At 57.3% G+C, this 12,754-nt stretch overlaps 1 long non-coding RNA gene across 1 annotated transcript; it reads right to left on the bottom strand.

Annotated features, from left to right (window-relative positions):
* Positions 1–5,328: 5,328 nt before the first annotated feature.
* LOC137222365 (uncharacterized) lies at positions 5,329–11,516 on the bottom strand. Its single transcript, XR_010942424.1, has 4 exons — positions 11,347–11,516; positions 8,031–8,375; positions 6,805–7,264; positions 5,329–5,697 (listed from the first exon to the last, which is right to left on the bottom strand). It is a non-coding gene; the product is annotated as an uncharacterized lncRNA (long non-coding RNA).
* Between the last annotated feature and the right edge of the window lie 1,238 nt (positions 11,517–12,754).

Here is a 12,754-nt window from a genome sequence, read left to right as displayed (position 1 = left end):
CTAGTTGGTAGTAAATGCTGAAGGAGGAAATGAGACCAGCTAAGAGGAGAGCAAGGAGGTCTAAGGAACAGTATTTCAAGGTTGGTAGAAGCAGGGGTCCTCAGAGGAGCCTGGAGGCAAGTATCCAGAGGAAAGAGGGGAGGCCACAGGAGGGCGGAGTCCAGAAGTCCTGAGAGAGCAGCCACCTGTGTCAGCGCAGCCAACAGATCTTCCCAAAGAGGCCACTGGACCCCCTTGCAGACTGGCGCTGGACCACAAAGATGGCGGCCTCTGCGGGTGGAGGGGGCAGAGGTCAGAGTGCAGAGGGTGTGAGAGATGGAGATACAGAAGGGGTCATTCTTTGCAGGCATTTTCCCTGAGACAGAATGGGGTGTGGACAGCGGGCCAGAGGTTGGGGTCCAGGGAGAGGGCTTCGAGATGGGAGGTATCAAGGCACGCGGGGATGCAGATGGAGCCCGAGGGTCCAGGAGGGAGGACGGTTGACGGAGGTGGCTTGTACAACACTCGGTTGTATCCCAGGTCCCGGATTTTTTGCCATCCTCCAATCAAGACCAGATTTTTACTTCATATCATTCTTAAATTCAATCCTAAATAGTTTCGCTTCTTAAGCCTTGATCTTCTTGTAGGCAATATTCACAGTGAAATCGCAGATTCGATGGGGTAACTTGTTTTCTAACGTACAATTATATAAAAGTCCATCCACGGACCTCTAACACGGTCTTGAGATCCACCGGGTCTACCATATTTTTTTAAGTTGTGGGGGGGGGCGGGGCGGAGGGGCCCCAAGGGCAGTCAGCAGAGTCCGGTGACCCCAGGCAAGTGATGGAAACTCTCCGAGCTCCGCTGTCCACCACCGTCATATGAAGGTGGCGCTCTGTCCAAGCTGGGTGTGAGGATGGAGATAGTAAACCACACAAGCCCATAGGAGACGGTCGGCACTCGCTAACCTAATAAGTGCTGAATGCAGCGGGATGGTCACCGTAACTGTTTATTAAGATTGGGGCGAGCCGCAATCCCGCAGGACATCCTGGTGCCTGTATCCAGCCAGGCCCCGCCAGGGTTGTAATTTGCTCCCGCAAGCCTCTGGAATATATTACACACCACGAGCTTCAGAGTCTCCCTGCCAAGCACGAGCAGAGGAAGAACCTACGTGTGTGCCAGTCCACGCCACCCCTACCCCGGGCAACATCCAGTTTCTTTGAGGACCTACCAGGGGAAGATGCGGTAGACAGGCAGACGGGCCCTGCCCTTCCGGGGGTGGGTGAGGGCAGTGGGTAAACAGCTCGGCACAGAGGCTGCCGTCGTTCCCTGTGTGCAGGCTAGAAACACTCCCTCTCACCCATTTTTCACCATTTTAAAATGTGTTTCTCTTCAAGCTACCGGGATCTGCCAATCAAATCTCACACTTCTTTTCTGAAGCTGCTTCCTGAAGTACCTCCTTTTACAGGTGGGCAACCGAGGCAGAGAACGTCACATGACAATATTTTAGAGCAGGATGGGACTCTAAAGGACAATCAGCCTGACCCTCCCCATTTGACAGGTGGAGAAACTGAGGCCCAGCAGGGCAAGTGACTCAATGCCGTCACCCAGCCAGGAAGAGGCTGATGGCTTGCCTTGCTGCCACAGGCTCAGAAAATCACTTTCCTGGGGACTTTTCTCCCCAGGTAATACCTTATCACCGTGCAAAAGGGGGTACAGGGGTCTCATCTCTCTCTCTGCAAAGTTCCCAACCTACCCATGGAAGTCAGGCAGCCTGGCCGGGTGGCAGCTGTCTGGGGAGAGCAGAAACCAGCTGAGTTCAGGGTCAGAGCCGGGATTGGGCTGGGCAAACACACGCCTTTCTACACCGGCTGAGCACTTGGCAAAGGGCACTGAATTCTGACCACAGAGGAGGCCAGGTGGGTCCCCTCCTCCTTTACTCTCGGCAGCGGGATCCAGGCCAAGCCAGCGACACCCCGAGGGGCCGGCCCTCCTGCGCAGATAAGAACTGCCTGTGATTAGCATGAGGTCATTTGCCCCAGGACACCTGGCTCTCCAGCGCCAGGGACGCCCCTCTGTCTTCCAGGGCCTCAGGGGGCAGCCCTGTTTAAATTACTCCAAATTCTAAACGCGCAAAGTCCAAAGAGCAGACCTGAACACACTGCTATAAAAATGTGTTTGAAAAGAACATTCTCCACTCATGCTGGAACTCTGCCTGCTTCCACTTTGGGGTTCTGGGCAGACTTTTAGAAACAAACTTCTCACCAATTACCCAGAGCAAAACAACTCCCAGAAGATCTCAACTGCTGCCAGACGGAGCCAGGAACAAGCCCCCTTTGCAAAGAGTTTCTGCTTAGTCTCTGGAAATCCCAGGAGATGCCCGTCACGCTGGCACAGCTGACCCGGTCCCTTCTTCCCCCTGCCCCCGCCCACTCCCTGCCCCTAGCCATCTGTAGCCCTCCCCCTCAACCCCCGGACCAGCAGGAACACGCCAGCTGCCAACAGCCAGCTCTGAGCAACTCCCCTCCCCGACCCACAGGTCCAGGAGCACCAAACAGAGGGGGGCCAGGGAAGCCAGGCCAGGCTCCCCTGACACCCACCCTCTGAGGTTCAAGCACCTCCTTCCCAGCATCGTCACTGCAGGTCCTTGGCGCTGTGAGCAGGGACAGGCCGGGCTCACTTCTATCCCACACAAGGATGCTGCATCCCTTGGGATGAGGCCTTGGATGTGGCCAGAGGTTGCCAAGGAGAGAAGGGCTCTGGGGGGCTCATCTCTCTTCCTCTCCACCCACCCCGTCGCCAGAAAAAGCAGGAGGGAAAAAGGGAAAAGGGAAAAGGAGGAGAAAGGAGCTTCAGACGTGCTCTGCGCGTGGCCAGGCCTGGTGAAGTGGGCCTCGCCGTGTCCCGGAATGATCCCAGTGTGCTCAGAGCTGGGCCTTCCTGGAGCAGATTGGAAAATCCCCCGGAGCGGCCGGGGGCCTTGCCAGCCGCTTGGGAAAATGTCTTTCCAGAGCTTAAGGGCGTCATCTCCTCGCTTCCCTCTCATTCAGGCTGTGGGCTACGCTGCCCTGGGCTGCAGGCTGGAGGCTGGGGCCCCAGAGAGGAATCCAGCGCGGCCCCTGGCCTTGCTTGCAAAGCCTCCACCTGGAGCAGGAGACAGTCCTGGCAAAAGACGGCAGCGATCTTGCAGGATAACCGAATGGGCCGTGCGCTGTGCTGGGGAGGGAATCAGAGAAGGCTTCCTGGAGGAGGCGACTCCCGAGGACCAAGTAGAAATTAACCAGAAAACAAATGGGGGATGAGCATCCCAGAGAGGCAGGAACAGAAGAGCAAAGTCCTCTAGGGGGGAGCGGAAGGGCCCTGTGAGCAGAGCCACCACAGAGTATGTGAGACAGTGAGGGCCAGAGCAGCTGGGAGCCTGTGGAGAGGTGGGTCTAGGAAAGATGGTGGACGGACTCTGCCTGGATGGAGCATCTGTGCCAATGAAGGAGTGTGGGCTTTAGCGCGGTGGGGAGACACAGAGGGCTTCGATCCCATGGTGACACAGCCTGGGTTTATGTTTTGGAAAGTTGACCCTGGTTGTCCACCAGGCACAGGGCAGCGTGAGGAAAGCAGGCTTCCAGACAACTTGGAACGTCCTTTCTGGATCCTCAGCAGAGTATTCCCAGCCCTCCCCACTGGCCCCTTCTCCAGCCTCCCAGTCCCTCAAAGCCGCCAGGATTCCCCTGCCTCTGAACATTTGCCTATGCTCTTCCCTCTGAGTGTGTGCCCTCCCTTGCCTTCTGCCTGCGGGACACGTGCTCAGAGGCAGCAAGAGCGCCCGTCATGCTGCGCCGCCCTGCCCACCCCTGTGCTGGGGAGACTTCACTGCTCCTTCAATTGTTCTCGTGAGGCCTGGCCACGCCCCCCAGTGCAACAATCCTCTAGTCAGGAGTCGACCTCCCCTCGAGGCTGGGGTCAGGATTCGAGCTGAAAATGATACCAGAGACTGAACGATCCTGTTAGAATGAGGCCGATGGGGGCAAGGTGATCACTGGAGTCCTGACCCTGGTGTGGCTTCCTCTGAGTCCCCAGGCCTGTGGTCCTGTGGGTTTTCCCTGGTTCTGGAATGAACGATTCAGATAGACCTATCCGGTAGTTGGTACAACCCCCCTTGGCCTTATCTGAAACTACCTTCCCCCATCTGGGCCAAGAGAGTAAACCAAAAACAAAACACACGGGAGAATGGCACAAACGAATGCCACCTTTAAAGAGGTAAGCAACGCAGGAGTGGTGGTCCCCATCATGTTTCCATTTAATGTGCCTGTCAGCCCCAGAAAAACCTGAGGGATCTTGGATCGTGGCAGTGGATTACTACTAACTCAGTCCAGCAGTTGCTGCACCTGCAACCCCTGTGCCAGATGGTCTTTGTTAGCCCAGATGAACATGGCCTTGGGTACAGGGTATGGGGCCGTTGTGTTCTTTTCATCCCCATAAGAAATGAGGATCAATACAGTTTGCATTCACTTGGAATGGACAAAAGTATACATTTAGCCTTGCACTAGGGCTATTATCGCTCTCATCCCTGTCACATTATAGTCTGAAGTCTCTATCATATTCCTGCCTGGGCATCTCACAGGACATCACATAGGTCCACTACTGTGATGATACCATGAGAATCAAACTGGAAGAACACATTGGAGACCTTATTTCCAGAGGATGACAGATAAACCCTGGGAAGATTCACATGCCGGCTGCATCAGTAAAAAAATATTATGGACCCTGTGATCTAGGGCATCCCTTCAAAAGCAAAGGACAGATAATTGTGTCTTGCCCCCCTACCCACACCCCCACCATGAAGAAGGAAACACCACGCCTGGTAGGTCTCTTTGCGTTCTAGAGGCAGCATATTCCACACCTGGGAATACCTCCCTGACCCTGTACCAGGTGGTCCAAGAGAATGCTAACTCCGAGTGGGACCCGGAGCAGGAAAGGACTCTGCAGCAGGTTCAAGCTGCAGTGCAAGCATCCCTGCCCTTGGACCATACGATCTGTCAGATGCTATGATCTTAGAGGTTATCAATGGTTGGAAAAGATGCCAAGTGGATTTTATGGCAGACCCCAATGGGAAAATATCAAATCCAATGCCTCCATTTCTGGAGCAAGCCCATGGCATCTGCAATGGAGAATTATACATCTTTCAATAAATAGCTTGTGGTGTGGACCCTGCTAGAGACAGTGCTCAACCATGGAAATCAAGTGACCACGTGGCCAGCATTGGCCACCATGAAACGGGTTCTATCAGACCTACCAAGACATAAGGTCAGTTAGGCCCAGCAGTGTTCCAACATAAAATAGAAGTGACACATCTGAGATTAAGCACAAGTTTAATCAAGGACCAGATCCCATGACTTCCACCAGTGCCTCTCCCTCAGCTCCCACCTCTAACCACATGGGATCTTTATAACCAGCTGATGGAAGATGAAAGGCTAGGCTTGGCTCACGGATGGGTATACTATACGGTGGGTATAGTATACGGTGGGCATAGTATACGGTGGGCATATGATAAGGTGGGTATAGTGATGGTTCAGAATATGGGTACAAACTAAAAACGGATGGTAGCTGCCCCAAGCCACTTGGAACGGCCTTGGAAAATAGTAGAGAGGGAGAGTCTTCCAAAGTTAGAGTATAGATGGACTCATGGGCAGTGACAAAGGGCTCGGTCAGCTGGTCAGGGACCTGGAAGGAGAAATATTAGAAGATCAGAAAAATTAGAAAATCAGGGAAGTCTGGGGTGGAAACATGTGGATGCAGCATACACAGGTGGAGTATACACAAAGTATTGCATATTAATACCCACTAGAAAACACCCCGTCCAGGAACAGCCCTGAAAAACCAGATAGACTAAGTGACTTGGCCTCTTGACAGCAGCCCGCCTCTGAATGGCCACCCCAGTGCTGGAACAGTGGGTATGGGAATGGAATAGCCGTTAAGATAGCCCAGCAACATGGATTCCCACTTTCTAAGGCTTGTCTATTTAGTGCCATCGCTGAATGTCCAATCTGCCAGCAACAGGGACAAAGGCTGAGCCCCTAGTACGGCACCATTCCTAAAAGAGACCCATCAGCATCTCAGAAATAAGTTAACTACATTGGACATCTTCCATCCTGGAAGAGGCAAGGATGAGTTTTGACAGGAATCAAGTATGGGGCTTCCCTGGTGGCGCAGTGGTTGAGAGTCCGCCTGCTGATGCAGGGGACGCGGGTTCGTGCCCTGGTCCGGGAAGATCCCACATGCCACGGAGCGGCTGGGCCCATGAGCCATGGCCACTGAGCCTGCGCGTCTGGAGCCTGTGCTCCGCAACGGGAGAGGCCACAGCAGTGAGAGGCCCGCGTACCACAAAAAAATAAATAAAATAAAAAATAAAATAAAAATAAAGAAAAGAAATAGTATGGATGCGGGCTGCCTTTCTTTCCATGGGGCCTCAGTCAGCGCCGCCATCTGAAAGATCACAGAATATTCAGTCCCATGGCGTGAGGCCCATGTAACATCACATCAGACCAAAGACCCACTTCGCAGAAAAGGGGGTGCTGGAGTGAGCCTATGACCTTAGGGTCCACTGTCATATCATGGACCACGCCACCCGGGAGCTGCCAGCCGGATCGAGTGACAGGATAGCCTGTCCAAGGCAGAGCTGAAGGCCTGCTCAAGGCAGCTCCTTGCAAGGACGGGGTGCTGTCCTCAGGGCACAGTGCACACTCTCAATCAGTGACCTTTTTTGTCCCTGCTGGGTGGAATATATGAGTCCAAGAACCACGGGGTGGAAGCGGAAGTGGCCACACTTACTATCTCTCCCAGCGGCCACTGCGGGATTCGTGCTTCCTGTCTCTGCAATTCAGGGCTCTGTTAGAGCTTCCACCGGGGACACAGTAAGAGTTTCATTGAACTACAAGCTACGGCTGACGCCGGGCACTCTGGCTTCTTATGCCGAGGGACCCGCAGAGAGAAGAGGCATCGTTATCCTGGTAGGGCTGATGGAGACTCAGCAGGAAATGGAAGTGCTGTTCCAATGGCAACGCAGGGGTATCTGTGTGGCGTGCAGGGGACCCCACCAGGCACCCCTTGGCACACCGTTGCCCAGTGTTGATGGTAAAATGGGAAAGTACAGCCGCCACAGCCTGAGCAGGACAGGGCGACCCGGGACTCCTACGTCTCAGGGATGACGGTCTGGGTGAGCCCACAGGTGAGCCCACAGGTGAGCCCACAGGTGTTGAGCAGAAGAGGTACAGGCGGAGGATGAGGGGATCTAGAACACAGAGCAGAGGAGGGAGGTGATGCCTATCATTGCAGCCTGAAGGCCCCCTGCGGTGGCCAGGGCTGGAGTTTGTCCACGAACTTTCCTCTTCTGAGTTTCTGTTGGGGAGAGAGACCCACCGGAACCCTGAAGAAGTGGGCTCCCTCCCGGAACTTAAGGTGGGTCTGAGCCGTGCACGGGGCCATCTGCAGTGGAGGCCGTGGTGTGCTGCCCGGATGCCCCTGCAGGACCTTGTGTCCTGATAGACTAGCCTCAGTTTCCAGCCCCTTTGGGAACACGTGGCCTGAAGAGAGCTGCCCAAGGCTCACCCCCTCTGCTGACGGGCACTCTGCACCCAGTGACCGGGCAGCATGGGAGTAGAGGCCCACCAGCATTCTGCAAACTCAGGACCACTGTGAAGGGCCCACCAGCCCCTGAGCCCCCTGGGGGGTCGGCTGAGGACTTGCTGAGGCTTCGCCACAGCTCAGCTTTGCCGAACTCCACCCCATCCCGCGTCTTCCCCTCCCTTCCGCGGGCGTGCACCCCGAGCCCGCTCCCTAGAACCCTTCCAGCCCGTGAAGCCGCCTGTGGGAGTTGAGGTACCCGGCCCGCAACCCTGGGGTCCTGAATGACCCCCTGGGGCACAGCCCTACCCCCCGCACACCCACGCGGACTGAGACACGAGCAGGCAAACCCCTCTGTTGTGCAAACTGCTGAGGGCTGTTTGCTGCAGCGGTGAGCTTAGCTGACTCCTGTCTGGACGGCAGCCAGGACCCACCTGGAACAGGTGCTCAGGGAGTGAGAGGTGAGCGGACCCATGATTGAGGGGATTCCAGCCTCTGTCCGGCATTGCCCTGGCCTGAGCTGGCCTCCACCGCGTGAGCACCTCCTCCCTCCGAGGCCTCTCTGGGACCATGTCCTCTGGGCCCCGGCACACGCTCGCCCCACGTGGGAGCAGACCTAGGCCTCCACCCAAGCGTGGCACATCCAGCCGAGCACAGTTCAGGGCGCTGTGGGTCCAGGTCTGTCTCTCCCAGCAGAACGGGGGCCCTGGAGCCTGGGGCTCTGGCACATCCTCCTCCGGGTCCTCGGGATCCAGGACAGAGCCAGGCGCTTGTAATACCTGTGGAAGAATCCAGAAAGCCTCAGTTTCCCCCTCTGTGGCGGGCAGGCACCTTCAAGCTGCACAACCTCTCAGGACTCACATCCAGGGTCTGTGACACACCAGAAATTGTTGAGGAGCTGGCATCCCGCCCCAGGGCCCCAAAACACGCCTGCAGGTTTGAGAAGGTGTTTATCTGCGGGGTTGCGGGGACTCGGTCCGGCCCCCTGGGAGCAAGGCCCCGTGACCCCAGCCTGCCCTCCAGCAGAAACCCTGCTCACTTCCCTGACCCAGAAATGCCACCCCCAGCCTGTCGCACAAGACGGTGGCTCTCCCCGCCCCGACCTGGCCCTGGTCCCCCCCCAGCTGCCCCCCAGCAGCTGGATTGTGGCCCCCTGACTCATCGAGGTGCACAGTAAACTGCCCAAGTGCTGGGGGTGCGGGCAGCTCCTCAGCCACTTTCGGAGGAGCAAGCTACGAAAACATCCCCACCACTAACAAGGGCATCAAAGAGCCTGCCCCCGGGGACCGCAGCTTCCTGGTCCTCGGCCTCACGGTGGGAGCAGGAGCGATCCACAGGCAGGCAGGACCCTCCCGCCTCCACCCCTGTCCCCGGAGCCCTCCAGCCCAGTCCACAGCCACTGGCCAGCCTGCGCTGAGTGCCTGCTGTGCGCCAGGCCCTGTGCTGGGTGCAGGTGTCCCAGGCAAGGAACCACAGGCTCAGGGTGGGGGGCAGCCCACCCAAGGTCACAGAACTGGGGGTGGAGGGGAGTGGGACTCCAGCCCAGGTCTGTCCGTGTTCCCTGCCTGAAGCTCCTTGCGGCGCAGCCAGAGGGGCCCCAAGGAAGGCGGTTCCATGCACATGTACAGTCCCTGCACCCAGGGTAGGTGATTTTGAGGAGGTCGGGACTCAGGAGTTTGGGATGCTGCCGTGGGAGTGTGTGTGTGTGTGTGTGTGTGTGCGCGCCTGTGTGCACGTGCCTGTGTGCACCAGCCCTGTGGATCCCCACACCTCGGGTCCCTGCCGGGCCCATCCTTCCAAGCCCAGCTGGGACCCTGGAGTCCTACCCTCCAGTAAGGAGAGCCTGGAGCCCATGACCTTGAAATGAAGCAAAGGACTGATGCCCACCTCTGTCTGCAGCTTTTTTTTTTTTAACATTATTATTATCTTTTTAATATTTATTTATATGGCTGTGACGGCTCTTAGTTGTGGCATGTGGGATCTAGTTCCCTGACCAGGGTTCGAACCTGGGCCCCCTGCGTTGGGAGCGCGGAGTCTTGGCCACTGGAGCTTTGATTCTGCAGCTTTGATTCTGCTGGGAAAGGGCTCTACACCCAAGTTTTCATCACCTGCCTCGGGAACCCAGCCCAGCGGACGGTACGGGGACGCCAGCCACGCCGCGCACGGCCTCTCTGATCCTCGGTCTCCCATCCTCGGAGGGTCATCCTGGCCCCAGGGCACTAAGATATCGGCGGGCACCTGTTCCTCAGGTGTCTGCATGTTCAATTCTGCACCTCCTACAGTGGACCTGCTATGGCCAGATTCTTCTTCCCAATAGCACCCTATTTGCTGAGAAAATTGCATGGGCCTGGGGAGGAAGCGGCAAGTCTGGGTGGCAGCTGGGACTGATCACACGGAGGGAGGGGCCCCTTTGATCAGAGAGCACCTTTCTGAAAGGTGGTAAGTTCTCGCCTCTGAGCTGGAAGCGGCCGGCAAGGAGGCAGGAGGGACACAGCCTCACCAAGAATGCTCCCACTGAGTCCCAGGCCCGCACCGGGGCTGCCCACACCTGGTCCCAAGTGTGAAGGGAAAAAATAAGGACAAAGTAAGGGCGAAGCCGAGTGGCTCCGGGCTCAGCTGTCCGCATTTATTGACGGGCCCGCCCTTTTCTTGCAGATGCCGCCAACCCTTTTTGTGTCCAAATACCACTTCTTCTGTGAAGTGATGGTAACAGTAGACGGTAGCCGATGTTTGGTTTTGTTTTCAGTGTTCTTGCTTTGGCAAAATATAAAGTTGGCACCCGACAACAGGAACTCAAGTTGATTTTTGAAATTTTAATTGTTTGCGAAATCCACGGGCCTGGGATTCTGTATGAATCCTCTGGTTTAAGCTTCACGGCATCTCCCAAGGGATGGACATCACTGTGCCCATCTGATGGATGGGGAAACTGTGAGCGGGGGAGGACCTGCCCGAGATCTCACCCCGTAGGGTGGGGCTGGAGTTTGAACTCGGCTGTCTGACCGGCCCCCCTTCCTGGCCCCAACCTTTCTCCCGGGACCAGCCACCAGCGTCCGGGATGGGGGCCACCTGCTCTCACCCAGCCAACAGCAGAAGTGGTCATCCTGGCACTGGCCACAGATTTGAGTCCGCCCGCCCCAGCGCAGGGCTCCTTCCCCAGCAGCCCCTTAACCGGCGGCCACCCCAGTAAGCCCCACACTCACCTTCCCCCGGCCCCCTGACAACCAGGGCTCCCTGCAAGAGTCATTGCCCAGACTCCGTCCTCCTGACCCAGCCAGCCTGTGGACCTCCCCTCCAGAACCAGGCTCTGGCCCACAGCCAAGGGGATTTGGCCTGGGCTGGTGAGCCAGGGGGTCCCGGGCCACTGCGCCTGGGCCACCGCCAGCCCGCTGTCCTGAAATGGCCTGGACCAAAGGGCCCAACTGCAATTACTCAATGACAATGAGGACAAGTTGTTTGCCGTGGCCATAGGCCAAGGGCTCCGACTGTGGTCTTGCCTCGCCTCCGCCTCGAGAGACATCTGGGATGGGGGTGTGGCCGCACGAGCCCCTCGGGGCAGCTGCATCTTCAGCTCTGGTTGCTCTATGGGGCGAGTGGGCCCTGGTCAGGTGGCCCCTCCCCCAGGTTGGCGCCCCAGGCCCCAGCGCATACCCTCACCCGAGTTCCAGGGCCCCCACCCTGTGCATCCTCGAGTCTGGCCAGATCCCATCCTTTCCTTTGCTCACGCCATCCCCTCTGCCTGGAAAGCCTCACCTCCTGCCCTGGCCGCAGGATCTGCCAACTCCTGGAGGTCCCGGAGTCCGCTGCAGCGACACCTCCTCTCGACACCCGTCCGGCTCCCCCAGGAGTTCTGTCCGTGCTCTGAGCGCCTGTGGCCCTTTCTCAGAGCCTCCGTGCTGTCTTCTGTAAAACAGACACGATAATAGTGCCGTGCACACCACGTGGCAGTGAGGACTGGATAAATGAGACCGTCCGTGTGAATGCCAGCCACTCACACTTAGCTCCATAAACAGCGGATTTATTGTTGATGTTGTTCTTATTGTTATTATTACTGTGTTTCCCCATCGTCGTGGGCACCTCTTTCTCTCCCACCCACCCCACAGACGCTGCTCTTCCCTGAGCTCTGCCGGCACCCGCCGGCCTTCTCCATCTCCCCATCTTCCCTGAGCAACCCCACCCACTCCCGCAGCCTTGGCCACCACCCATGGCTGTCTCTGGGCTGCTCTCCCGGCTCCACGCTGGTAATCCAGCTGCCTCGTGGGCACATTCCTCCGGATGCCCCTCAGACCCAGCATTCCCAGCTCTGCCATGTTCCCACCTCCTCCTGCACCAGGAGATTCTGCTGCTTGGGTCCTGGAAAATCATTTCCAACCCCGCTCTTGGTAGCAAATCCTGTATTATTTAGGAATGCTTTGGGCTGCAAATAATAGAAGGCCCAGTGAACGGTGACTTAACCAAAGAGAGGTTTGTTTTTCCAGCATAACAAAGAGTCTGAGGTCCATGGCTGCTGGTGCTGGTGGCCCTGGGCCAGCCCCTGGTGATTTCTCTTGACCTTGACCTCATTGTGGCAAAGTGGCTGCCCCAGCTCCAAACACCAAGTTCTCAAACAGTATCTAAAGGCAGGAGAGCAGGAAGAGGTGCAGGGGTGGCCTCTCTTCTCAGGGAGGACACAGTCTTTCCCAGGAGTCCTCCAGTAAACGTCCCCTCGCACCTCGTCCCCTGCGTCTCACTGGACAGACCCGGTTCCTGGTTCCTGGCTTCAAGGCAGTCTGCGAAGGCAGTTTCCTATCACGGTGAATAGTACCCCATGTACCGGTCACCGGTGCCAGAACCTGGACTCCCCCCTCCACCCCACCCCAAGCTCCAGCCGCCCCTGTGCCCCGCCTCTCCCTGAGCCTCCCTGCCAGACCCTGGACAAGGTCCCAGGACAGCAGGAGAGGATGCAGAGGTCAGCAAGGGGCCGGCACAGGAGCCAGCGGGCAATACCACCGCGGGAACCAGAGCATGTTGCCACTGGGACTCTGCTGTCCCACCTGAAGGGCAAGGGCGCTGGGGGGTACTGGCCCACCTGCTCCCACAGCCATTGCTGAGATCTGCCACTGGGGTGGGACAGGTGGGCCTTGATTCTCTGGTACTTCTGGCCTGACCTGCTCCCTCGGGC

Source organism: Pseudorca crassidens, chromosome 1, assembly GCF_039906515.1.
Source record: "Pseudorca crassidens isolate mPseCra1 chromosome 1, mPseCra1.hap1, whole genome shotgun sequence".
NCBI classification, from domain to species: Eukaryota; Metazoa; Chordata; class Mammalia; order Artiodactyla; family Delphinidae; genus Pseudorca; species Pseudorca crassidens.
Note: the sequence above shows the minus strand (reverse complement) of the source record. Positions and strands in the feature narration are given on the sequence as shown.